General features: G+C 39.5%; 2 long non-coding RNA genes and 10 other non-coding genes across 12 annotated transcripts in view; 1 reads left to right on the top strand and 11 right to left on the bottom strand.

Moving 5' to 3' along the window:
• The window catches only part of LOC149682794 (uncharacterized), a 524355-nt gene that overhangs the window by 216679 nt on the left and 280338 nt on the right, over positions 1–27338 (bottom strand). The gene's annotated exons all lie outside the window — the stretch shown is intronic.
• Positions 10527–27338, top strand: part of LOC149682799 (uncharacterized) — a 34325-nt gene continuing 17513 nt past the window's right edge. Inside the window, exon 1 of the long non-coding RNA XR_016365528.1 lies at positions 10527–10620. This is a non-coding gene — a long non-coding RNA (uncharacterized LOC149682799). The remainder of the gene's footprint in view (positions 10621–27338) is intronic.
• Positions 11807–11879, bottom strand: TRNAT-CGU (transfer RNA threonine (anticodon CGU)). The gene has a single exon. It is a non-coding gene; the product is annotated as a tRNA-Thr (tRNA).
• Positions 12045–12117, bottom strand: TRNAT-AGU (transfer RNA threonine (anticodon AGU)). Its single transcript has one exon. It is a non-coding gene; the product is annotated as a tRNA-Thr (tRNA).
• On the bottom strand, positions 12523–12595 carry TRNAT-CGU (transfer RNA threonine (anticodon CGU)). Its single transcript has one exon. It is a non-coding gene; the product is annotated as a tRNA-Thr (tRNA).
• Positions 12761–12833, bottom strand: TRNAT-CGU (transfer RNA threonine (anticodon CGU)). The gene has a single exon. It is a non-coding gene; the product is annotated as a tRNA-Thr (tRNA).
• TRNAT-AGU (transfer RNA threonine (anticodon AGU)) lies at positions 12999–13071 on the bottom strand. Its single transcript has one exon. It is a non-coding gene; the product is annotated as a tRNA-Thr (tRNA).
• Positions 13238–13310, bottom strand: TRNAT-AGU (transfer RNA threonine (anticodon AGU)). Its single transcript has one exon. It is a non-coding gene; the product is annotated as a tRNA-Thr (tRNA).
• Positions 13716–13788, bottom strand: TRNAT-CGU (transfer RNA threonine (anticodon CGU)). The gene has a single exon. It is a non-coding gene; the product is annotated as a tRNA-Thr (tRNA).
• On the bottom strand, positions 13954–14026 carry TRNAT-AGU (transfer RNA threonine (anticodon AGU)). The gene has a single exon. It is a non-coding gene; the product is annotated as a tRNA-Thr (tRNA).
• TRNAT-UGU (transfer RNA threonine (anticodon UGU)) lies at positions 15458–15530 on the bottom strand. The gene has a single exon. It is a non-coding gene; the product is annotated as a tRNA-Thr (tRNA).
• On the bottom strand, positions 16172–16244 carry TRNAT-CGU (transfer RNA threonine (anticodon CGU)). The gene has a single exon. It is a non-coding gene; the product is annotated as a tRNA-Thr (tRNA).

Below are 27338 nucleotides of genomic sequence, written 5' to 3'. Positions count from 1 at the left end.
GAAAATTAAATGCCTGAAGTAACAGATATTAAATTTTCACTTTTGAACACATGATTATAAAACATCAATTATTTGAAAAAATTCTTATCTTAGTTTTTTTACCAAAATTTCATATGCGGAAAAATTTTTTAACATTATTTACCCTAGTATTTTCCTCCCAATATTAGCTCTAGAAAAAGGCTTCTTCAAGAGTTTTTTAAAGGATACTAGCTTGATACTACGTTTTACCAGGGAGGAGAGACTGGCATGGTCTTTAAGAAGGTTCAAATACTTTCATATCTGAAAATATTGAGATTTACGAGTTTGATTTTTACTTTTGCGCTCTTTAGAGCTCGAAAGTATTGTTCCGACCTCAGTTGGCTGGACGGCTGGTCGGCTGGCTGGATTTGGTGTAACCGCATAATAAGATTCTTCATAAATAAACTTTTTGAATTTCAAACTTCCCGCGAATTTTCGACTCGAAATTCATCCGTAATTCACGTTACACCTCATAGGTGTCGTAACGTATTTAATTTCAATTGAAATTATTTTTCTGTCGGTGCCGGGCCTCGAACCTGCTATGTCCCACTCCATACGAGACGTCAGTGAAGACGCCCGGCCGCGCGCGTTACCACGAAGCCACGCTTGCTTGTACTATAGAGCGAGATAAATTATAGTGAAGAGAAGAGAGAGGTACAACGATAAGGACCCCCCCACCTCCCCGACGCCCGCCACGAGACGAGAGAGAGCTGTCTGGCTTTAGATATGAACCCCCCCCCCCCCACCTCCCCGACGCGCTCTACTGGATGCTGTCGAATATATATTGTATCGCGCTAGAGGAGGAGAGACAGACAGACTTCGCACGCGCGCCAGACTGCCTTAGGGCTGTGTTCCTTGCAATTTTTTTTGCAATTTATAATTAATATATATCTTTTTAATCCTAGGCAAGATTAGATTTCTACTTGGGAACATAAACATTACAATTAATATTATCATATTAATCAAAAAAGAAATTAAAGTTCTCCCCGACGGATGGCGCGATAAGGAGAGAGAGTTTTCTAATTTCACCCATGATATCGTTTTTTAAGACTCGTCTGCTTAAAAGTTAGGGAGGTTGATTTACTAAGATGATTGATGATTAGATAGTTTAATCAGGTGTTTAAATGTAACTTAATTCCGGCGATACCATTAATGACAAACGCAGTCAACATACTCATGGTTTAATTAAAGTTAATTAAATTGAATTGCTCAAAGATAATTATAAAATTAAATCAACAACTCAACTATCGGCTCAACGATAATTTGGCTAGTTTTTGTCAGTTTTGCTGTTTATTTTAACGTAATTAAACAATGGTTAAATACTGCAGCGTGTATGGGTGTAGAAATAATGCCACAATGAGTGGTGTCCGCTTTCACCAATTTCCACGCGACGTTAAATTGTCGAAACAATGGGATATTATATAAAAAAGGACTTGGTTTGCCCAAGCCTAAAAAACAAAACGATAAGAGTTTTTTCCAGTTGACTGAAGCGCGGATATTTTATTTTTCTGTATAATTTTAAAGACAATCCGTATTTTACTACTCTTTAGAATTTAATTCAATCTCCTGATTTTACTGGTAATGGATTTATTTCCTATAAATTAATTGAAATAAAAAATTACTTATCTCAGATTTTTCATGATAAAATTTTACGAAAATGGAATTGTTGAAAAATCTGAGATAAGTAATTTTTTATTTCAATTAATTTATAGGAAATAAATCCATTAGCAGTAAAATCAGGAGATGGAATTAAATTCTAAAGAGTAGTAAAATACGGATTGTCTTTAAAATTATATAGAAAAATAAAATATCCGCGCTTCAGTCAACTGGAAAAAGCTCTTATCGTTTTGTTTTTTAGGCTTGGGCAAACCAAGTCCTTTTTTATATAATATCTGTTCCTTCAGTCTTCATTTGTATTAATCTATTATAAAACAATTTTTTGCCTGAAATGCGAAATTTTTCACTTCTAGGACGAGGTCAAAAATGGTTCTACACTTCTACTAATTCTTATAAGATACGGCTCACAATTCGTTTTAGAACCCGAGCTTAATAGTCAACTTCAAAACCAACATCCTGCCACGATTTTTAAACTATCAAATCCGTATCTTTTACAGTCCACTCTACGATTACAATTATCCATGACATTGCGTTCACTGCCCTTGTACGTTTACAGTGAGTGGCACCGTGGCCAGTTATTTTAATTAAAATACCTAGGCCACAGGTCCAGTTTTAAAAAAAATACTTATTTCCAACACTGATCCATCTATCCTATCGGTGATCATTATTTTATTTCTCTAGGACAGTACCTTCAAACAATAATAACTATATTATTATTTCATTGATGAAACAAGACGCAAGTGCCGGTACTTTCCTTTTAAGGCATCATTGCTCGGTCTACCGATAAATTTAAACCATTGTTTCTTAACTTTGGGATTATTTGGGAAGTAAAATAAAACAAGATGGCCCAAGGGCTGGGCCATAATAGTAGCCATATCGTTATCTACTTAATTAGCACATACATAAAAGAAATGTAAAGACCAAAAGACACAAATTCAGAAGTATCCGACCCCTCAAATAAATAGGGCCCTCACTCATTCCCGACCTTTTAGAGATAAATTAAAGGAAGAAAACTCGATATTTCTAGCAAGCCCTCATTGTACGGTGGTAAAGTGTCTTACTGCAGCGCGAGCGACCCGGGTTCGAATCCAGGATGAGACCAACTTACCAAGAAAAAATTTAATTAAACTAAAATCTCTATAACCGAGCTCAGTTACCCCTATGGGTGGGTTGAGGTACTATCGAGTTCCTTTTAAGCTAAAATCTAACGATAACGAATGCGACAAACCCGGCCACAACTACGGCTCGTGTCAAACTAAGAGCCTCATCGTATACTACGATGTGGCTAAAAATATCCAATTCTGGGTTTCTACAACTCGGTAATGCGCATTTACAAAATTACAACTCATAGTTATTTAAGAATAAGAAATAATACATTTAAATCCAAAGTACAACCCGTATTCCCACGATGATAAATTTAATAATGTTAAACGTAATAAACATTCACCTTTATTGTTTCGTAATAAACAATGTGTAACATGGGGGAAAATAGATTTCAAAATCTATATAATAACAGGAATATTCACCTTTTTAAGTTTTTACTAAAATTTTGACTAAAAATGTCTGTAGTAACACCAATGTTCTAAAAACGAAGCCTTTAAATTTCGCGACAAAGAGTAGATTTTCCCGCCATCTACGTGCTGCTGTTGAATGTAATTTCAAGCATGTCAATGGGCGGAGCTTTACATTTCCCCACTCGGTCTATATTCCACTCTGGGACAGAAGATAAGGTCAAAAAACATACCTCCTTCCGTATATTTTATTCGGTTCCTTCGAAAGTTGGAATGTTCCCCAAAAGTCGGGCTTATCGAATTCATTGAACGCAGGGCCGGATTAACCACTAGGCAAGTTAGGCAATTGCCTAAGGCCCGGATATCAGAGGGGCCCGGATATCAGAGGGGCCCGTAATCACCTAGTTTTAAAAAATTGATACAATGAAAAACCAAAAAATATATTCCCCCCCCCTCTCTCTCTCTCTCGAAACATAACGTCACTGACACCATGGAAAAGCCAGGTGAGACTTAAATGTAACGGCAGCCTAATGTTGAAAAACCCGTTACTGAAAAACATTATGGCCACTTATAAACATATTATATAAAAAAGGACTTGGTTTGCCCAAGCCTAAAAAACAAAACAATAAGAGTTTATTCCAGTTTACTGAAGCGCGGATATTTTATTTTTCATTATAATTTTAAAGACAATCCGTATTTTGTTGTTGTTTGACGCAAGAACGACTCTGGGTTTAACTGGTGATAAACTCTTTATTGATTTAATTAAAACATTAATATTAATATCCGGGAACAATACACTGAACTGATATCTGAGAACAGATAACTGGGAACTGACTTTGAGAACTGAGAACTGAGAACTGACAAACGTTATCGGAATGTTATCCGGTTATATAGTTAAGGCATCGCGATAAAAAATAAAGATTACAAGAATGACCGCGATGCATAAAAAACACAAGTATAGAAAATATAATCTGGATATAGATAAAAAACAACCGGTATTATCTCTAATTTACAACAGTCCCTCTTAATATCGGTGGTTTCAATCTTCTATCCAGGGGGTGGTCATTTAATTATTTCCAGTCCAAGGGCTTTGACGCAGAAGAGGTGCTTCGGACGGAACAGGCTCTTTGTACAGATGTCAGCTGGCATTTCCTCTGTTGGTAGATACCGCAAGGCTATATGTCCCTGGTCGTAGGTGTCTCGAATGAAGTGGTGCCGGATATCAATGTGCTTCGTTCTGGCATGGAAAACAGGATTCTGAACGAGTTTCTGGGCACCCTGGTTGTCGTTGTACAGCTCGATCGCCTGAACTGACACTCCAAGTTCGTTGAGAAGTCCTTTGAGATATATGGCTTCCTTGTTTGCGTCGGACATCGCCATATATTCTGCTTCTGTACTGGATAAGGCAACGGTTCGCTGTTTCCTTGCTTCCCAGGATACTGCAGCGCCGGCTAGTTTGAAGACATATCCAGTATATGACTTTCTATCTTTCGGGCAACCTCCATAGTCTGCGTCAACGAAACCCTGGATTGGCAATCCGGTCTTCCGATAAAGCAACCCATGATGAAGAGTTCCCTTCAGGTATCTCAGAACTCTTTTCCCGGCAATCCAATGAGTTTCGTCATAACTTGTGTTGAACTGGCTCAATGCGCTGACTGAATACGCCATATCCGGTCGTGATGATACTACCAGGTACATGAGAGAGCCGACCAGAGATTGATACGGAATACGACTGATGTCTTCTGCTACTGGGTGTTCCGGATTTTGCAACTTGTTGTTGGCATCCATTGGAGTCGCTATTGCTTTGGAGTCTTGCATGTTGAAACGTTTCAGGACCGTTTCTGCATATTTCGCTTGGGAAATCCGGATGGTATTTTGTTTTAAATCTTGGTGAAATTCCATTCCGAGACAGTGATGGATTGGCCCCAGGTCCTTCATATCGAATTTTCTCCCAAGTTCAATCTTTACTTCAGTCATCCAATCCGGGTTGTTGCTTGCAAGGATCAGATCGTCGACATAGACTCCAATGATCATAATATCTTCCGCGACTCTTAAAACGTATAAGCAGGGGTCGCTCTTCAATGGTGTCATTCCGATTTCCGAAAGTCTTTGATGTAACTTCTTGTACCATTGGTGGCCCGATTGTTTTAAGCCGTAGAGGGATTTCTTGATACGACAGACTTTATGTCCCTCTTCTTCCAGGTCGCTGGTCCATTTCTTTGCTCTGGCAATGATTGACTTGTCGAACCGGGTTGACTTGACGATTTCTTCGAGGGATTCTGTTAATCCTTCCGGGACGACCATATATATTTCCTCCTCGAGTTCGCCATTAAGATAGGCCGTGACGACATCCATTTGGTGGACTTCCAAACCGATTTCCACAGCAAGGGCCATAAGCAGTCTTATTGAGCTGGATCTAATGACGGGTGCGAACGTCTCTTGGTAGTCGATCCCTGGTCTCTGGGCAAAACCTTTCGCTACGAGCCTGGCTTTCCTTTTCTCTACTTCTCCGCTGGGTAAGTACTTCGTTCGGAAGACTAAACGATTTCCAAGGACCTTCTGGTTTTCCGGACATTCAACGATGTCCCAGGTTTTGCACTTGATAAGCGAAACGAACTCTTCCGTTACTGCTTTCCGCCAATCGTTTGCGTACGGGGAAGCCAGGGCTTGCTTCATGGACAAAGGTTCTGACAAGATGGCTAGGTTTGCTGACTCATCAGACAGGGTTTCTTGCTCGTCAGTAGCCTTTTCAGTAGACTCTTCTGAGACGCTCGGAATCATGTTGAACGATTTTTTCGGTCGTCCGGGTACTCCAGTTCTTATTTTCTTCGGTCTTCCGGGACCTTTCTTCAGAACGAGGGTTTCTGACGGTTCTTCAAAGACGTCGTCGTTTTCCTGGGCATTAGGTTCTTCCGGGGTTTCATCTTTGAACTCCTTTTTGACTTCTTTGAATTCTTCTCTGCCTGGCGGTTTTACAGCGTGTGTAGTGGCCGGGATTTCGATTTCGCCTTTAGCTTTGCCTCCGTATTTCAGGTTTACTTCTGGAGTGACGAAATCATCATATCCGCCTTGTTTATTGAATTCTCCCAGGAACTTGACATGGCGACTTCGGTAGATTTGCTTCTCGGACGGAACCCATAGTCGATAGGCCTTCGAGACTTGAGAATAGCCGATGAAAACGCATTCTTTGCTCCTGGCTGCAAACTTCCCCTTCCTTTTATTTTCGTCCAACAGCAAAGCTTTGTCGCCGAAAATCTTCAAATGTTGCAGGGATGGCTTCTTTCCGGTCCATCTGGTAAATGGTACTTCTCCATTTATGCTCCGGGAAGGACAACGGTTTCGAATGTAGTTAGCCGTGGCCATCGCTTCTGCCCAGAATGATGGTGGAAGTTGCGCTTGTATCATCATACATCGGGCCATATCTAGGAGTGTTCTGTTCTTTCTTTCGGCAATGCCATTCTGTTCCGGGGTGTATGGTACGGTAAGCCTTCTTTTTATCCCAGAGTCTTTCAGGAATCTGTCGAATTCATTGTTGCAGTATTCGGTTCCGTTGTCGGACTGCAAGGTCGTGATTTTTCTCCCGGTTTCCACTTCAGCTCGTTGCTTGAATTCTTTAAAGGCTTTCAACACTTCGCTCTTGTGTTTTAAAAACCTGACTTCACTCCACCGGGAATAATCATCAGTGAAAACGACGATGTACTTGGCTCCACTCATCGACGTTACTCTCATCGGGCCGCATACGTCAGAGTGTACTATTTCCAGGACATGCGAGGTGCGGCTATCTTCAGGTTTCGGGAACGGCTCCTTCGATTGCTTTCCTTTGATACAGATTTGGCAGATTCCCAGGCTCCCATCTTTTTCAATGTTGAGTCCCGTAGCCAAATTCTTCCGGGCCATTTCCTTTAAACTTCTCTCGTTTAAGTGACCGAGTAGGAAATGCCAGTTCTCCAGGTTGCTTCTAGGCTTTATTTCCGCTTGCACTGCACGGACCGATTCTTCAGCCTTTCTCAGGAAATAAAGGTCTCCAACTCTGTCAGCAACTGCAATCACTTCTCCGGTTGCCGTTTTAATCCAGGCCTGCGACTTCTTGAATGTGACCTCATGTCCTTTGTCTGTCATCTTGGCAATGGATAGAAGATTTGTTCTTAAATCCGGGACATGAAGGGCTCGTTCCAGGCGAAGAATTCGATTGTCGCTGCCATTCGTTGCGGGTACTTTTACTTCGCCAACACCTCGTATCTTCGTTGACTCTGCGGTGGCCAGGTTTAAAGATTTCGTGGTCTCTTCGTAAACGTTGAAGCGATCTCTGTTGGAACTCATATGTGAGGTGGCTCCGCTGTCCAGGCACCATGAATCGTGATCAGCCTTCAGGTGCAATGCGAATTCTTCCTCGGCCAAATTTTCTGCCAGTACATGATGGGCGTTTTCTTTCTTTCTGGTTCTTATGCCTGAACCATGGTTTCTGTCGGGGCAATCGGCTTCCTTGTGGCCGGGTTTCCTGCATCCATGACACTTGTACTTGAAGGTCGTGCTTCCTCGTCCACGTGAACCTCTTCTTCTACCCCTACTGCCCATCATCGCATTCTGCACGGGTTCGTCTTCCCTAGATTGCTTGGCGTCCGATTCCTCCAGGATCTTTATTTTTAAGCCTTCTGGATCAGGTAACGTATCCCTGGACTCTATTGCGCACCGGAAGTTCTCGTACGATTCTGGTAGACTGTATAACAACATAATGGCCAGTAGGTCGTCGTTTACAGCTACTCCCATGTCAGCCAACTTGTCTACTGCGTCGAAGAATTCTCGGACGTGATCCCGGACATCTTCTCCCTCCTTCATTTTCTTGAGGGTCAGTTTCTTCAGCAGCGTGGCTTTCCGGGCAGGTCCACTGGACTGGTAGATGGATTCGAGCTTCTGCCATAGTTCCCGTGAGGTCGCGCAATTCTTTACTTGCTTCAACTCCGACGGACTGATCGACAAGATTAGGTCCGCTCTTGCCTTCCGATCATTACTGTCCCAGGTAGCGACCGCCTGGGCGTTTCCTTCCGTTCCCAGCACCGGAGTTGGCCTCGTTGAAGTTCCATCTACGTACTCCCAGAGATCGTTCTTTTGAAGCAGGGCTTCCACTTGCATTTTCCAGGTATCATAATTATCTTTAGTTAACGTCTCGATTCGTCCCAGGTGATTTCCGGCCATTCTTCGTCTGACTCCGCACCTTAAAGGATAATCTTCCCGGCGTTAAACTTCTTATGACTTCTAAACCTCTGCGCAGTGGAAGCGTGCTGGGCCCATAACCTGTTGTTGTTTGACGCAAGAACGACTCTGGGTTTAACTGGTGATAAACTCTTTATTAATTTAATTAAAACATTAATATTAATATCCGGGAACAATACACTGAAATGATATCTGAGAACAGATAACTGGGAACTGACTTTGAGAACTGAGAACTGACAAACGTTATCGGAATGTTATCCGGTTATATAGTTAAGGCATCGCGATAAAAAATAAAGATTACAAGAATGACCGCGATGCATAAAAAACACAAGTATAGAAAATATAATCTTTATATAGATAAAAAACAACCGGTATTATCTCTAATTTACAACATATTTTACTACTCTTTAGAATTTAATTCAACATATTTTACTACTCTTTAGAATTTAATTCAATCTCCTGATTTTACTGGTAATGGATTTATTTCCTATAAATTAATTGAAATAAAAATTACTTATCTCAGATTTTTCATGATAAAATTTTACGAAAATGGAATTGTTGTTGAAAAATCTGAGATAAGTAATTTTTTATATCAATTAATTTATAGGAAATAAATCCATTACCAGTAAAATCAGGAGATTGAATTAAATTCTAAAGAGTAGTAAAATACGGATTCTCTTTAAAATTATAATGAAAATAAAATATCCGCGCTTCAGTCAACTGGAATAAACTCTTATTGTTTTGTTTTTTAGGCTTGGGCAAACCAAGTCCTTTTTTTATATAATATCTGTTCCTTCAGACTGCATTTGTATTAATCTATTATAAAACAATTTCTTGCCTGAAATGCGAAATTTTTCACTTTAAGGACGAGGTTAAAAATGGTTCTACACTTCTACTAATTCTTATAAGATATGGCTCACAATTCGTTTTAGAACCCGAGCTTTATAGTCAACCTCAAATCCAACACCCTGCCACGATTTTTAAACTATCAAAGCCGTATCTTTTACAGTACACTTTACGATTGCAATTATCCATGACATTGCGTTCACTGCCCTTGTACGTTTACAGTGAGTGGCACCGTGGCCAGTTATTGTAATTAAAATACCTAGGCCACAGGTCCAGTTTTAGAAAAATCCTTATTTCCAACACTGATCCATCTATCCTTCAAGCTTTTACAATCACCCATTGCATAGACTCACTCAATAGTCTACCTAAGCATGGATTTATAATAGAAGCTTACGCTTCCTTGATTTTTCACTCACCTTAAAACGCGCACAACATTTATTCCTCGTCTAAAATAGTACCAGCCTGGCACGCGCGTTTGTGACGTAGAATTTGAGGCAAATTCAGAGGGGGGTTGAAGTTTTTCACATGATCGTGTTCTAATTTTTAATAGCGCGCGAAAATATTTTTAGAAAAGCGCGCGCGAAATTATTTTTTGAAAAGCGCGCGCGAAATTATTTTTAGAAAAGCGCGCGCGCACGCGCGCCGAAAGAAAAAAGTTTGCCTCAATTTCTACGTCATCAGCGCGAATTTTTATGACATAAATGTGTTTAAAATCAAAATGCCTTACTGAAGGCTACAGTGAAATATCCATGAAGCGTAAGCTTCTATTATAAATCCATGGCCTAAGTAAGGCAACTTTAACCAACTTAAGCCTTGGTCGAAACTAACATCTAAAATATAAATTAAAAAGGTATCTTAAGTATAGAATTTCAACCGAGACACATAATTAAACGAAAAAAGACCCGCCAGAGAAATTTTTAATAAATATAGTGTTATATTTTTTGAAAAATATCAAGTTAAAGTTTCAAGGCGGTGAAATGGCAAATTAGCGTCGTCTACTGTAGAGTAATGAACAATTAGCGTCGTCTGCTGTAGAATAATCTTTTGAGGTACTTACATTTTTAATTAAATTAACATACTTAGACTTAATTAATTTTGATGAAACTTGAAAAAGGCACACCTTGAATAGTTTCTTGTTAATTTGAAAGTATTCCAAAACGTAACTTAGCTTTAGTTTTTAAATGATTCGATGTACAGGAGCACCAAAAACCCCATGTTATTCCTATGGGAAAATCGGCGAAAATCTGTGAATTTTCATTTAACATTACGGGAGGGTGTGGGATCTTATCTAGAAGGGCCTACCGGCCCTCTAGAATAGCTTTAAAAATGGGTAAACCACACACCAAGTCCATGGTTGTCTGCTCCCTTCATTTTAAAGAAGATTATTACCGCCCTCAACCGAAATATGAACATTCAGGTATGTTTTAAGCGTATAATATTAATTTAAAACCAATTATAATTAATAAAAACTGTCATTGTAGACAAAGACTGGAAAGTGTAAAAGATAAGGTTTGAAAATGAACTGCCTGAAGTAACAGATATTAAAATTTTCACTTTTGAAGACATCATTATAAAACATCAATTATTTTAAAAAATTCTTATCTTACTTTTTTTCACCAAAATTACTTCGGGAAAGTATTTTAAAAAGGAACATGCGCGTTATTTTAAAAATACTACGGCTTTACATTTTATTTTTTATCAAAAATTTAAAATTAGGTAGAAAATTGACCCTATAACGTGAGAAAATCGTTGAGAGCTCACAAAATATAAACCGTATTAAAACTTTACAAAACGTATTCTTAAATTGTAAAGCTTTCAAAGTATTAAATATTAACGTGCTGTGTTGCTCTCAAAGATCACGATTAATCTACAGATCTTTTCGACACTAATAACTAAATCACAAAGAAAAGGCCTATATTATTTTCCGCTTCGCAATATTTTCAATTTTAAAATATAAAAATTTAAACTCTTCAAGAGAAATCTTTTCAGATATCGAAGCATTTGAATCTCCTAGAATCAAATGTTAGTTGAAAGTAAAACCAGTACCAAGCTAGTATCCCTTTAACCCTTCTAGGTGACAACTACTATTGAGGACAAAATACTTGGTAAATATTGCTGAAAAATATTTTGGGAAAATGAAATTTTGGTGAAAAAAAGTAAGATAAGAATTTTTTAAAATAATTGATGTTTTATAATGATGTCTTCAAAAGTGAAAATTTTAATATCTGTTACTTCAGGCAGTTCATTTTCAAACCTTATCTTTTACACTTTCCAGTCTTTGTCTACAATGACAGTTTTTATTAATTATTTTTAGTTTTTCTAAAATAAATAGTTACGAAAACTTGTTCACGTATCATAACAACGAGGCTCAAACGAGAATCGAACTCATGATCTCCTGTTTACTATACAGGCGCTTTAACCACTAAGCCACGGAGCCCTGGTTGTGAAGAGAGATTAATGCTGAATATTTTAGTAATTTTACAAAATCAACTCGTTTGTGGTTTTACCCTATTGTTTGCATTTATGCACATCTCAAGCAACCATTATTTCTAGATTTTCAAAATTTAATAGCTACGAAAACTAGTTCAAGTATCATAACAACGAGGCTCCGACGAGAATCGAACTCATGATCCCCTGTTTACGAGACAGGCGGTTTAACCACTAAGCCACGAAGCCCTTGCTTTGAGTGACATGAAAGCTGAATATTTTAGTAATTTTACAAAATCAACTCGTTTGTAGTTTTACCCTATTTTTTGCATATATGCACATCTCAAGCAACTATTATTTCTAGATTTTCAAAATTTAATAGCTACGAAAACTAGTTCAAGTATCATAACAACGAGGCTCCGACGAGAATCGAACTCATGATCTCCTGTTTACTAGACAGGCGCTTTAACCACTAAGCCACGGAGCCCATGTTACGTAGTGAAATTAATCCTGAATATTTCAGTAATTTTACAAAATCAACTCGTTTGAAGTTTTACCCTATTGTTTGCATATATGCACATCTCAAGCAACTATTATTTTTAGTTTTTCTAAAATAAATAGTTACGAAAACTTGTTCACGTATCATAACAACGAGGCTCAAACGAGAATCGAACTCATGATCACCTGTTTACTATACAGGCGCTTTAACCACTAAGCCACGGAGCCCTGGTTGTGAAGAGAGATTAATGCTGAATATTTCAGTAATTTTACAAAATCAACTCGTTTGTAGTTTTACCCTATTGTTTGCATATATGCACATCTCAAGCAACTATTATTTTTAGTTTTTCAAAAATTAATAGCTACGAAAACTAATTCAAGTATCATAACAACGAGGCTCAAACGAGAATCGAACTCATGATCTCCTGTTTACGAGACAGGCGCTTTAACCACTAAGCCACGGAGCCCTTGCTTTGAGCGATATGAATGATGAATATTTTAGTAATTTTACAAAATCAACTCGTTTGTAGTTTTACCCTATTGTTTGCATATATGCACATCTCAAGCAACTATTATTTTTAGTTTTTCTAAAATAAATAGTTACGAAAACTTGTTCACGTATCATAACAACGAGGCTCCGACGAGAATCGAACTTATGATCTCCTGTTTACGAGACAGGCGCTTTAACCACTAAGCCACGGAACCCTCGCTCTGAGCGATATGAATGCTGAATATTTTAGTAATTTTACAAAATCAACTCGTTTGTAGTTTTACCCTACTGTTTGCATATATGCATATCTCAAGCAACTATTATTTTTAGTTTTTCAGAATTTAATAGCTACGAAAACTAGTTCAAGTATCATAACAACGAGGCTCCGACGAGAATCGAACTCATGATCTCCTGTTTACTAGACAGGCGCTTTAACCACTAAGCCACGGAGCCCATGTTACGTAGTGAAATTAATGCTGAATATTTCAGTAATTTTTCAAAATCAACTCGTTTGTAGTTTTACCCTATTGTTTGCATATTTGCACATCTCAAGCAACTATTATTTCTAGATTTTCAAAATTTAATAGCTACGAAAACTAGTTCAAGTATCATAACAACGAGGCTCCGACGAGTATCGAACTCATGATCTCCTGTTTACTAGACAGGCGCTTTAACCACTAAGCCACGGAGCCCATGTTACGTAGTGAAATTAATGCTGAATATTTCAGTAATTTTACAAAATCAACTCGTTTGAAGTTTTACCCTATTTTTTGCATATATGCACATCTCAAGCAACTATTATTTTTAGTTTTTCAAAAATTAATAGCTACGAAAACTAATTCAAGTACCATAACAACGAGGCTCAAACGAGAATCGAACTCATGATCTCCTGTTTACTATACAGGCGCTTTAACCACTAAGCCACGGAGCCCTGGTTGTGAAGAGAGATTAATGCTGAATATTTTAGTAATTTTACAAAATCAACTCGTTTGTAGTTTTACCCTATTGTTTGCATATATGCACATCTCAAGCAACCATTATTTCTAGATTTTCAAAATTTAATAGCTACGAAAACTAGTTCAAGTATCATAACAACGAGGCTCCAACGAGAATCGAACTTATGATCTCCTGTTTACGAGACAGGCGCTTTAACCACTAAGCCACGGAACCCTCGCTCTGAGCGATATGAATGCTGAATATTTTAGTAATTTTACAAAATCAACTCGTTTGTAGTTTTACCCTACTGTTTGCATATATGCATATCTCAAGCAACTATTATTTCTAGATTTTCAAAATTTAATAGCTACGAAAACTAGTTCAAGTATCATAACAACGAGGCTCCGACGAGAATCGAACTCATGATCTCCTGTTTACTAGACAGGCGCTTTAACCACTAAGCCACGGAGCCCATGTTACGTAGTGAAATTAATGCTGAATATTTCAGTAATTTTACAAAATCAACTCGTTTGAAGTTTTACCCTATTGTTTGCATATATGCACATCTCAAGCAACTATTATTTTTAGTTTTTACCTCTCCGTGTGACGTAGTCCAGGAGAGGTTCTGTAACGGCCGTGTCTGTGTGTGTGTCTGTCTGTGTGTGTGTCTGTCTGTGTGTCTGTCTGTCTGTCCGTTGTTACACCCACGTGACCGCGTTCGCAGTTTGCGTATCGGAGCAAACGTGTTCGCCATTTCCGAACTGCTTTCACAGTCACGGAAATGGCTCCTCTACTTGAGTTCTCACACCACCATCTTCTGGTCTTTGTCCATCCCACACGGACACCAGTCTGTTCTTACTGGCTTCTAATCACCACCATCTTCTGCTCTTTGTCAATCCCACATTGACACCAGTCTGCACTTACACTGGCTTCTAACACCACCATCCACTGGTCTTCCGTCTATTCCACATAGACACCAATCTGTATCATTGGCTTCTACTCCATTATCATCGTTTGGTTTTAGGATATACGCGGCGATCAGCTAGGGTTACGAGAAACGTCTAGCCTCCCTAAGGTGGGATCGCCACCAAAGGTTTTCGCAATTGCGCTTTTTCCTTACTATTATAATGGAAACGAATCGTATATATACCCCAAATTTGAAAAAAGCGGGCAAGAGGGGTACCCTTAACTTTAAACGTCAATATTAGCAAAGTTTGAGAAGATAATAGGTATAACTTTATTTTAAACGATTTAACTATTATTAATGTTAATTATTGAAGATTAAAATAATTAAAAATAATTATATTTATTTAAATATTAAAGATAAACCTCTGGTGCAAAGAGAGAGATTATCATTGCCTCCTATATCTACCAAGGCCCGTGCATGCGATATATTTCCTTCATTGCCTCTTATATCTATCAAGGCCCGTGCATTGTGATATATTTCATTCATTGCCTCCTATATCTATCAAGGCCCGTGCATTGCGATATATTTTTCAAAACAACAACAAAAATGGGAAACCCCAACTCAGAAACATAATAACGTTTTCATTGGATACTTTAAGTTTATATAATCTTCTTGACACGGAGAGGTAATATTTTGGTTTTCCCAACTTGTTCTAAAATAAATAGTTACGAAAACTTGTTCACGTATCATAACAACGAGGCTCAAACGAGAATCGAACTCATGATCTCCTGTTTACTATACAGGCGCTTTAACCACTAAGCCACGGAGCCCTGGCTGTGAAGAGAGATTAATGCTGAATATTTTAGTAATTTTACAAAATCAACTCGTTTGTAGTTTTACCCTATTGTTTGCATATATGCACATCTCAAGCAACCATTATTTCTAGATTTTCAAAATTTAATAGCTACGAAAACTATTTCAAGTATCATAACAACGAGGCTCCGACGAGAATCGAACTCATGATCCCCTGTTTACAAGACAGGCGGTTTAACCACTAAGCCACGGAGCCCTTGCTTTGAGTGACATGAAAGCTGAATATTTTAGTAATTTTACAAAATCAACTCGTTTGTAGTTTTACCCTATTTTTTGCATATATGCACATCTCAAGCAACTATTATTTCAAGATTTTCAAAATTTAATAGCTAATAAACCAGTTCAAGTATCATAAGAACGAGGCTCCGACTTGAATCGAACTCACGATCTCCTGTTTGCAAGACAGGCGCTTTAACCACTAAGCGACGGAGCCCATGTTACGTAGTGAAATTAATGCTGAATATTTCAGTAATTTTACAAAATCAACTCGTTTATAGTTTTACCCTACTGTTTGCATATATGCACATCTCAAGCAGCTATTATTTCTAGATTTTCAAAATTTAATAGCTAATAAACCAGTTCAAGTATCATAAGAACGAGGCTCCGACTTGAATCGAACTCACGATCTCCTGTTTGAAAGACAGGCGCTTTGACTACTAAGCGACGGAGCCCATGTTACGTAGTGAAATTAATGCTGAATATTTCAGTAATTTTACAAAATCAACTCGTTTATAGTTTTACCCTACTGTTTGCATATATGCACATCTCAAGCAGCTATTATTTCTAGATTTTCAAAATTTAATAGCTACGAAAACTAGTTCAAGTATCATAACAACGAGGCTCCGACGAGAATCGAACTCATGATCCCCTGATTACGAGACAGGCGCTTTAACCACTAAGCCACGGAGCCCTTGCTTCGAGCGATATGAAAGCTGAATATTTTAGTAATTTTACAAAACCAACTCTATTTTAGTTTTACCCTATTTTTTGCATATATGCACATCTCAAGCAACTATTATTTCTAGATTTTCAAAATTTAACAGCTACGAAAACTAGAGTAGTAGGGACTACCTAGATATGCAGACATCCAAGATGGCCGCCACCCCAAGATGGCCGCCCTCTCCTCATCCACCAAACTTGCAAACAAAGATTAAGCTAAGCTCCTACCTGACCAACCCTACCTTCCAGCATGCTATGACTCTTTAGAGGGGTTTTACCCATTTTTCCCCCAAAACAAGCTCGGCTTAACCCTCGGAGGCTGTAGTTCTTTTAATAAACCAGTCTAGTTATTTTGTAAGATTCTCGTTTGAATTTCCCACCATAAACCTTTAAAGTATGTCTGAGAAACAAAGACAAATATATAAATAAAGATTTTTTAATAACAAATACCAAATAATATATACAATAAAATAGAGAATAACAAGAATATAAATAGAGAATAACAAGAATATAAATATAAACAAAGATTAAATTAAAACCAGAAATATTTACCGCTACTTTTACCGCTAATGAAAACCAGTCTTTAAATCGAAATTTTGAAGGTAATTGTTTTTATCTCTGGCGTAAAAAGCATCTTGCTCAAAGTGACATTTTGATTTTCAAAACTTGATATTTTAGTCGAAAGCTTAACTGAAAGCCGCTCTTTAAATCGTAATTAGCGCCGCGTTTTATTAACAATTTCACGACATCAACGCGGCATTCACTCTAGTGGGGCGTCGGCCACTAGCTTTTTTCAGGCACTCTGGTGGTACATGCCTCCATTGATTCATGATGATCTTGGCATTTCGGCTCCGAATCCTATCCACGTTGATCGAGCGAACAGCTGTTAAGTTTGAGAAGGACATCGAAGTCAAGGCCTCACTGAAGAGAACGTGCTCCATTTGGTGCAGGGTACGCAGAACCTTATGCGGTAGTAGGGCTTGTGGGCTTGTACGGACCGATAAAATTCTTCGTTGACCCTTTACCTCCCGAAGGAAGTTACATCCGAGCCACTGCGAGGCTTGGTCTTCTTGTTCTGGTCTGGTTGTTTGAGCCAGAACTTCTCCTTCATTGCAGCGTCAGCCCGACCTTGCGAATGAAATCGAACCACAACCAAAAGGCTTTGCTCGTGCATTCTTATGGCTGAGCCGACTTCACACAAATTTTACGCAACTTTCAAGAGACCAATGGAAAACACGTCAAATTAAGTCTTGCCGCGGAAGAAGTAGCAGGACTTAACTTAAACTCGATTTTCCTTCATTGCAATAGTCCGTTGTATGGACGCATATCACACTGCAATGAAGGGCGATTCATGAACCTCCTCAACATCATCCGTGACCAAATTTTCCGGATTTCTGACGTAAATCTCTTGCATTTGGTCACGAACTATGGCCGACGTTGAGTGGTGGGACGCGAAAAAAAAATGCGACTTCACACAAATTTACGCAGCTTTTCGGTGCAATCAAATGTGGCAAAGCAGGGATTGTACTGAAAAGCTACGTAAATCTAGCCCATGAATCGAAATTGGTCCCTTTTCAGGCAATGCCCGAGAAGAGACAGTTGGCATAATCGAAATTGGTCCCTTTTCCGTTGGAAAATTGAGTTTGGTCTTTACTCACCCAACAAAAGCGGCACGAGTTAAAGCAAGACATCTTTAGTTGGACTTTTAAGAGCATAGCTGAGCAAGTGATAACTTTCTCCGCGAAACACAGAGCTTATATACTAAATGACCGAGAGCAGATTTAATATTAAACAATTTCTCTAGATAAAAAAATTATTTTTTACCGACCACACCCTGTCGACCACACCCTGAAACGTACTATTAAAGCCCAACGTCTTATATAATAACCGCTTGAAAACAGGTTGAAACCGGCTCAATCTAACCAGGGCGTTGTCTTTTTTATCGGAATCGGGTAAGGTCAATTACCTAGCTACGTAGATTTTTTCAAGGGTAACGACTTTAAAAGTTTAAGAATTTTTTAAAGTTTTTTTGATGAAGATAAACGGCGTGTATTTTAAGATCGTCCATAGCTCAGTGGTTAAAGGCAGGGTCTACTAATGTAATACCTAAAAAGGTGGCGAGTTCAAATCCCGGCCAGTCTACCGAGCTATGGCCGATCTTTTTATGAAATTTATGTATAAAATAAGGTTTGTTTAAGAAGTTGGGGTTAGTTGATAAACAGGCGTTAGTCATGAATGACGACTTCTTTTTAACTTTAGCGTCTAATACGTGTTTAGATATATACCCAAACAATACCCAATCAAGTTTTAAAAATTATTTGCATCAACCTCTTAACTTGAGTAGCGATTATGAAGTTGGGTTGGCAGAAATCATATTTCCAAATCATTGGGTGAATATAAGCGAAGAGTTTAACAAGTTTGAAATTCAGGTTGTAAGTGACCCAAACCATGGCAACGATGCAGCTGTTAGAGAGCCTGTTGAATATCAAAAAATAGAGATACCTGTCAATCGTTATACCAAGACCAAAGAGTACGAACTACCCCAAAATTTTGTCGAGCTGTTAAATGATGATGTAAACAGTCATCCGTATTTAAAAGGCAAATTATCTTTTAAATTAGTCAATAAATATAAGGACGGGGCCCTGGGAAAACAGTTAGATACAAACTTTCCCGTTTACCTGCAAGTTTTAGGAGAGGAGAACATACGGTTCAAAATACCAGCTGATTCCCCCTTGACCACGCTATTTGAATTTAAAGAGAATAATTACGAAGATGTTCCATATATATCCAAATATCCTGTATCAAAGCATGCTAAAAATATAAGTTTAAATTACACTAATAATTACGTGGAAATCGAAATTGATAATGTTGGAGATAGTTTTAAAAAAAAATTTGACTACAAGTACATTCCTAAAGCTGCCATTAAACGTAAAACAAGCCACGAGGTTCCGTCGATAAGAAAAAAGCCCCAGCCAGAATATAGACCTGTACCGCCATCTATACCTATTTTACCGCGAACTACGCCTTTTCTTCCGATACCTATTGCTACGACTGAACCCGTAGTATTTGTACAACCACAGCCACCCAAAATAACCCCTCCTCCAAAACGAAAACCTTCACCACCACCCAAAATAACCCCTCCTCCAAAACGAAAACCTTCACCACCACCCAAAATAACCCCTCCTCCAAAACGAAAACCTTCACCACCACCCAAAATAACCCCTCCTCCACCACCCCCGAGACGCTCCTCTCCTCCACCACCCCCGAAACCTCCCTCTCCTCCACCGGCACCAGCACCACCAGCCCCGAAACAAACCCTACCACCGCCCCCGAAAACCTCTTCTCCGCCACCACCCCCAAAACCTCCCTCTCCTCCACCGGCACCAGCACCACCAGCCCCGAAACAAACCCTACCACCACCCCCGAGACGCTCCTCTCCTCCACCACCCCCGAAACCTCCCTCTCCTCCACCGGCACCAGCACCACCAGCCCCGAAACAAACCCTACCACCGCCCCCGAAAACCTCTTCGCCGCCACCACCCCCAAAACCTCCCTCTCCTCCACCGGCACCAGCACCACCAGCCCCGAAACAAACCCTACCACCGCCCCCGAAAGCCTCTTCTCCGCCACCACCCCCAAAACCCTCCACTCCACCACCGCCCCCACGCTCAAGACCCCTCGCCCCCTTTGAACCATTAACACCCACACCTTCGCCCACACCCCCCTCATCTCCAGAGCTACCCGTATTACCGACTCCCTCCCCACCACCGGTTGATGAAAAACCCTTGTTTCCGCAGCCGGTTGATCCGCCGAAAAAAAAGCCTGAACCAATTATTCCCGAAGAGCCTAAGCCTATTAACCCTGAAGATTATGACAATTACACAGTATTGTTCTTACCTCAAACTTTTAAAGCCAGTAAAACGCCAGAGAAAAACGCCGAAGGGCTTTATCGAGCCGTAGCCAACACTTTAGAAAAATTAGTATTTAAAAAAATTCAAGTAACATACCACACAGTAGATAATTGGGGGTATGCTATCGTGTATAATTTCAAAACACCAGAATGGGTGGAAATTAAATTTTCTCCCCAAGTAGCTAAATTGCTTGGCGCTGACCCCGATAGATATTACTCCGGAAAACACCAACTAGGACCCTTGAGCATGACGTTAGAAGAATATACTATAGACAAAGACAATGCATACATAGAATATCGAGTCAATAGAACCATAAAGCGCTATACCCCCTGGGAAGAACCCTGGCTTTATTTCTTTTTTAAAGTGTCAGGCGAGTTTAGATCGACAGATGATTATAAGATTTATGAAGAAATTGCCGAAAACCTCCAAATAACTGCGCGCAATTTTGACCCTTTAAGATTACATCAGGCCGAATTTAGCGTTATTAAGCAAGGAGCGGAGCATTATTTTAGAATCCATTGTCCGGCAAAAATTGAAATGCTCTTCCCAAAGGAATTGCGTGATATATTAAATTTAGAAGCTGAATACGTTGGTGGGACGTTTCTATCCACTAAACCTTTAGAGCGTAATTTTACGCATTTCAAAACAACTAATGACACATTTGTAAATTATCGCGTTCATGACTCACTAATGCATCTATTTACTAAGACTAGTGTCGCAAAAATCAAAATACCCGCGGGCGATTATATTTGCGATTTTACGGCAAGCGGGGCCGTAATTCCCTTCTCTTTACATTTAAAAATCATAAACCAGTTATTGGGGGTTCAAGAATATATGCCTCGCCAGTATTTTAAAATGTACATTCTCAAAAATGCTCTGGAAGATAGATTTTATGTTCGTATCGAAATAGAGCCAGGTGTTCGCGTCTCGGTAGCTGGACCAATGGCCAAGTTATTTAACATTCCCGAAGAGGGAGAATTTTTTCAACACAGTCATTCGGGAGTGGCTCTGGTAAATCCTCGATTAAGAATAATGACCCTGACAGCGGATAATAATTTTTGGACTAGCGAATACGATGTGGATAGATTTCCAGAAGACCCAAATATGGCTGACCAGCCGTCCCTACCCGGATATCAACAGGATAACCCTCAAGGCAAACGAGTTGACAATTTTGCATGTGAAATTCCTCCCGGGGTTTATTATCATATTAGCGATGTTTTAAGTGCTATGGGCGAAGCCATGTCCCCGGCGCATAGGAAAAGTCTAAAATTTACGCAGAATGTAGACGGAACCGTGACGGTTTCAAAACTGAACGATACGGTTTCCATTTTGTTTCCCAAAACAACACCCGGGAGGGGACTGGGACGATTGCTAGGCTTTAGTGCCAATCAATTAGATCGGTATCTTAATAACGAGACTTCGGAGTATCCCGCGGATATCATGAGAGGCGTCGATGCCATGTTTGTCTATACCAATATTATTCGGCAACAGGTAGTAGGTGGTGGTCAAGCTCCTCTGCTACGTTTCATAAAAATGCCGGCTTTTTCGCTGCTAGACGAGGAGAACCAGGAAATATTTAATAATATCGACTTTTATCCAATTTCAACTAGCGATATACAGGAAATTGAAATTGAATTGAAATCCGATTACGGGGAAAATATTCCGTTTAATTTGGGCAAAGTATATATTAAACTGTTTTTTAGGCGTCGACGTCAATAGCCCAGAAGCAATGGTACCTAATAGATACACTCTGTATTTCCAAAGAGGATCCTCCCTTCCGGCTTTACACGCAAACGTTTTCCAATCCGGAGGTCGTTTTAGTGTTGGCGGTATCTTTAATTCTTTATTGCGCAAAATTACACCCTTTATTAGGCCGGCCATTAGTACTTTAGCGTCCGAAGCTGTTGGGTTAACGAGTAGAGTAATTAGCGATGCCCAAAACCCCGGAATATCACCTCGAGAATCGATTAAAAGAAATGTCAAACAATCTATAAATTCCCTACTACATAAAGGCGTGGACCGGTTCGTCAACACTCAAAGCGGGACGGGCCGAAAACGAAAGAGGACTGCTAAAACAAGCCGGAGCAAACGTGTTAAGCGACGCACTAAACGCGATTTTCTAGACTAAACATGTCGACCTACGAAAGTGTTCTTTCCGACTTTGAAGTATTTGAAAAGCCAGTGGTGAATAATAATATTGTTGGGACTAAAACGACTGCTCATTATCCCATTGCCCCACTAACTAATGCTAAATATGTAGAATTTATCATTCCTCCCTCTAACAATTATCATGATTTGACTAAAACTCTTTTGAGAGTAAAATTTCGCGTTTTGCACGAGGACGGCACGGTCGTTCCAGATGCGGAAAAGAAAGTCTCGGTGACAAATTTAATAATTGCCTCGCTATTTTGTCAAGTAGAATTATTTCTCAATGGCGTCGCTGTCCAGCAACCTAATAATATGTACCCATATATGGCCTATTTTAAAATACTTTTAAATTATGGACAAACGGCGGCCAATTCCTGGTTAACTTCTATGTTATATTATTTGGATACCATTATCGAACCGGCGACGGCTTTAGATAACGCCAATATTAACAAAGAAGATAATGGTATTGGTCGTCGCGCTAAACGCGTGGCCCAATCAAAGACGTGCGATGTAATTGGCGAATTATTTTTGGATATGTTCAAAACGCCCAAATTCTTACTAGATAATATCGAGGTGCGAATTAGACTTCATCGAAGCTCCGCGGATTTCGCTATTATTCACAATGAGCAGGGCAAAAAGTATAAGATTGATTTAACGGAATGCACCTTGTTTACGCGCGAAATTGAGGTTAATCCCGAACTGCAACTAGCGCACGCTCAGATGTTAAACTCGGGAATAAACGCTCGCTACGAAGTAAACTCTATTGTTATGAAAAATTTCTTAATAACCACCGGAACGCAAGATTTTATTAGGGACAGCTTGTTTACGGGGCAATTACCCTCGCGAACTGTCGTGGCTTTCGTTACTAATAAAAAATTTGTAGGGGAAGCAACTTCTAACCCCCTGGATCTCCAACACTTCAAACTCGATTTCATGCAATTCTCTTTAAATTCGCAAAATTATCCCGATATCCCCTTTACGCCCAATTTTGACGACGACCAGTACGTTAGATGTTACAATTCTTTATTCGAGGGTCTCGAGATATTAGGTCTTGACCGAGGAAATATTATTTCTTACGATTTATATAAGAAGGGCTTTTTTGCCGTTGTTTTTGATCTGAGTAGAGAGCATCTCGCTTCGTTAGGTCTAAATTCCATGCCCCAGACTGGTAACTTGCGATTATCGTTAAGATTTAGCTCTCCGCTAACCGAAAACGTCACGTGCATTGTCATGGCCGAATTTCCAAACAACCAATTAATAATATCTAAAAACAGAGAAATTATTTATAATCACCCCAACGTATAAAAGACTAAAACTTTATAAATACAATATCAGTCGCGAGCCAAGATGCACCAAGTACACACCGTCACGCCAAAGCTCGATATTTGCGTCATTGAATCTATTGAACCTAAAATATTAATTCAAAGATCGGATACGCGTACAAAAACTATATTAAAACCTAACGCCTGGTACGCTTTGTTTCGGTTTCAAAATGAACTCACGTCCTTTTTTGACGGAAAAATACCTCGCTATCATATTTGGTTGCCCGTCAAAGAGCGCATCAAGCTGGAATGCTTCGTCAACTCGAAAGATGAACGTCTAATCGATCTTCGATACTATGAACGAGGCAGTGGCAGTCGTTATTTCCTCAACTTTAGCACCAGCGAAGGATTTAGCCTGAACAAAACAGGATGGCAGACGTTGATCGACTTAAAGCCGTTGATTGACGAGGATCTCAAGGCTAAAGGGATAGCTGTCTGTCGCATGCGCGAATTAATTTTAAACGAGCTCACTACCACCTTGTTTGACGTCACTTCCACTTGCGCCAACGTCGAGTGTCGAAAACAAATATGCCACTCTCAAAGCTGCTCGGAATTTGACACAAATTTCAGCGATCGAGTCGAGCGTAATTTGCACGAAGCGCTGCCTCAACTGGATCGTGAGAAAATTTTGCATCAATTTGAGACCGAACACGGATGGATCGAGGACCAAGAGGATATTTACGCTTATTTTGTCAACAGTTTTGCCGATTTAAAGAATGCCTTGATTTATGGCTATTAAGATAAATGTATTGATATATCGTATTTGTTTAACTGATATTGTTTTTATAAAATACCTTTGCGTGTATTAAATAAAGTTGTTTATTGGGAAACCATTTAGTCGTTATTTATACTTGTCAAGACATGGATGCTAAAATTAGAAAAATTTATTACGACATGGCTAATCCGGCCGCCTATGGGTCGCTAGCCAGATTACAAAAGGCCTTACCGGACGTGCCAAAAGCAAAATTAATCGCCTTTCTCGAGAAACAACCCGCCTACACGAAACATCGATTTCGACGTTTCCGATTCAAAACTAACCAAGTGTACGCCTCAACTATCGATGACGTTTTTCAAGCTGATTTGTTGGATCTACCGAAATTAAAACGTTTTAATAAAAATGTTCGCTATGTTTTGTGCGTCATTGACGTCTTAAGCCGCTACGGATGGACAGTACCTCTTAGAAACAAAACATCTGGCGAGGTCATCGAAGCTTTTAAAAAAATATTTCGAGAGAGGATCCCTTTAAAAATATACACGGACTACGGTGGGGAATTTAGTTCGCGCAACTTTGCCTCCTTCTTGAAACAAAACAATGTGCAAATACATTTTGCCCGGAGTCAGCATAAGGCCAGTCTCGCGGAACGCTTTATTAGAACAATTAAGGAACAAATTGCCCGGGTTATTACGGCCACAGGGAATAAAAATTACGTTAAATATTTACCTTTAATTACTCAAGCCTATAATGAACGGGTTCATTCAACTACTGGAATTGCACCGGTTCATGTTAATATAGATAAGGAATCAATCATTTGGAATAAACTGTACGGGAAATCAAACGGAATTACTCGATACGCACCGAGGCTTAAAGTTGGCGATCACGTGCGTCTCTCTATAGCTAGTAGAGTATTTAGAAAAACCAGCTCGGGAGGCACCTTTACTGACGAAATATTTCGCGTTGTTGACGTCATACCCAGGTCACCACCCGTCTATCGCGTAGCGGATTTAAAGGGGGAGCAAATTTTGGGTGTTTTCTACGGCGCCGAACTACAAAAAGTCTCGTTACCCGAGACGGGTCTTGTCAAGAATAAATTATGAACACTTCGCAAATAAACGCTCTCTTAACTTGCGACAAAAGAACGCGACCATACTATTTAGGATGCTTCCCAGTAAACAGACTCCCAGAACGGCCAAAAAGGTCCAAATTTTGCTTTATATTCAATAATGAAGCAGCTGGAGAGGCTGGAGAACATTGGATAGCGTGCTTTTCTAACAATGACACGGTGGAAATGTTTTGCACTTACGGAAATTCGCCGCGATACTATAAAGTTAATTTAAAACGATACGGGAAACGAGTTGTTTACAATAAACAACAAATTCAACATCCATTCTTTCAACTGTGTGGCGTCCATTGTTGTCTGTACCTAGCACTCCGCTGTAAGGGCGTAGCTAGAAAGACGATATTAGACGCCATCTATGACCAGAATCTTAAACTTAACGACTATGTCGCTTTATTATATTTATCTTTACATTTAAAAAAACATGTACACAGATATTGTTCGCAATAAAACAATTTTTTATTTGTCTAAATATTACATTTTTTTTTATTAATCAATATCGCGCCATTTATTATGCCTCTTTCTCCTCTCGTTAGATGGAACCAGCGGTCCTAAGTTTTGGAGTTCGTCTTTCTTTTTCCGAGGTTTTTTCTTTTTTTTCTTGTTTTTCTGTTTAGCGGAGGCCGTCTCAAACAAGTTTTCCAAGTCCGTTAAATTGTCCCCGTTTTCCTCCGCTAAATTCTCTTGTTCATCGACAATTTCCTCTTGTAAATCGTCGTCACGATTTGCATAACCGACAGCTCCTTCTTCTAGCTCTCTTTTTGGCGTGAAAAATGTGTTTTGCAAATGATTTGCAAGAACTTCGGCTTGCCGTTTCACCATATCTCCAACATAGGTCGGCCCAAATTGTTGGTAAAAATCTTCTGGTGTTGGTGTCCCCGCAGTCGTTTCGCTTTTGAAAACCTTTTGCCGAGGCTCGGCTCGTTTAGGCGTAGTAAAAGAACTGCCCGAAGCGCTTGTTGTCGGTGATGACGTGGCATAGCTCGGCCATGACAATTGTTTTTTTCGCGGGGGCATTTTAGGGGTGACCGGTAATGGCGGCGTGGGGACATTAGACATTGCCTGTGTTACGACCTCAAATTTAGGTAAAGGAATTTGTTTCTCGATACTTAAATATTTCTTAAAAGCGTCTAAATATTTATATAATTTATCGTAGGCATTCAATGGCAATTTTAAAATATCCTCAATCTCTCGGTCCAAAGCAGAGTGCTCTTGGGCAGCTGTTGAAGTTACTGCGCTAGCGGGCACAAGAACCATTTGTTTCATAGTTTAGCAGCTATGGCTTGGACAATCGAAGGCAAGATTGCGGCAAGCAACGTCGTAAGAAAACCACCTGATTGCTGCAACAACAGCTTTTTTTTGCTTTTCTGCGACAAGGTACTTGATCCGAGTTGTCTAATAATTTTCTTGTACTTTGCTAGCTTTTTCTTGCGATCTTTACTCAAATAAATGCCCCCGCCCTTTAAATTCTTACAAATTGTCTGAATGCTCTTTAATTGAGGCGCGCTACTATTGTTTAAGAGGGTTCGCCGTTGTTTACAGCTAGTTTGACGCAAGCTCTGTAAATAAGGGACAAATTTGGCAAACTTGGTCGAGGGACGCGCTACAACGAGTCGGGAGCGTTTTGCTGATCGACGTTTAACGCGTGGGGCCATTATTCAAATGACAATTAAATTTAATCGACATAGACATACATAGGTGATTCGTGAGGTAGAACTCGCGACCTTAATCGTAAATTTTCCGGAGTTTCTTGTTTTAAATCAATTAACAAATAGCTATAGGGTTCTCTAGTGGCTAGTCTGTACGCCTCCGTAATACGCTTCGGGTTATCTGGACTTATTTGTTGCGC

Source organism: Phalangium opilio, unplaced genomic scaffold, assembly GCF_054372755.1.
Source record: "Phalangium opilio isolate 3A_F unplaced genomic scaffold, DU_Popi_V2 ptg000038l_1, whole genome shotgun sequence".
In the NCBI taxonomy this organism is placed as follows: domain Eukaryota; kingdom Metazoa; phylum Arthropoda; class Arachnida; order Opiliones; family Phalangiidae; genus Phalangium; species Phalangium opilio.
Note: the sequence above shows the minus strand (reverse complement) of the source record. Positions and strands in the feature narration are given on the sequence as shown.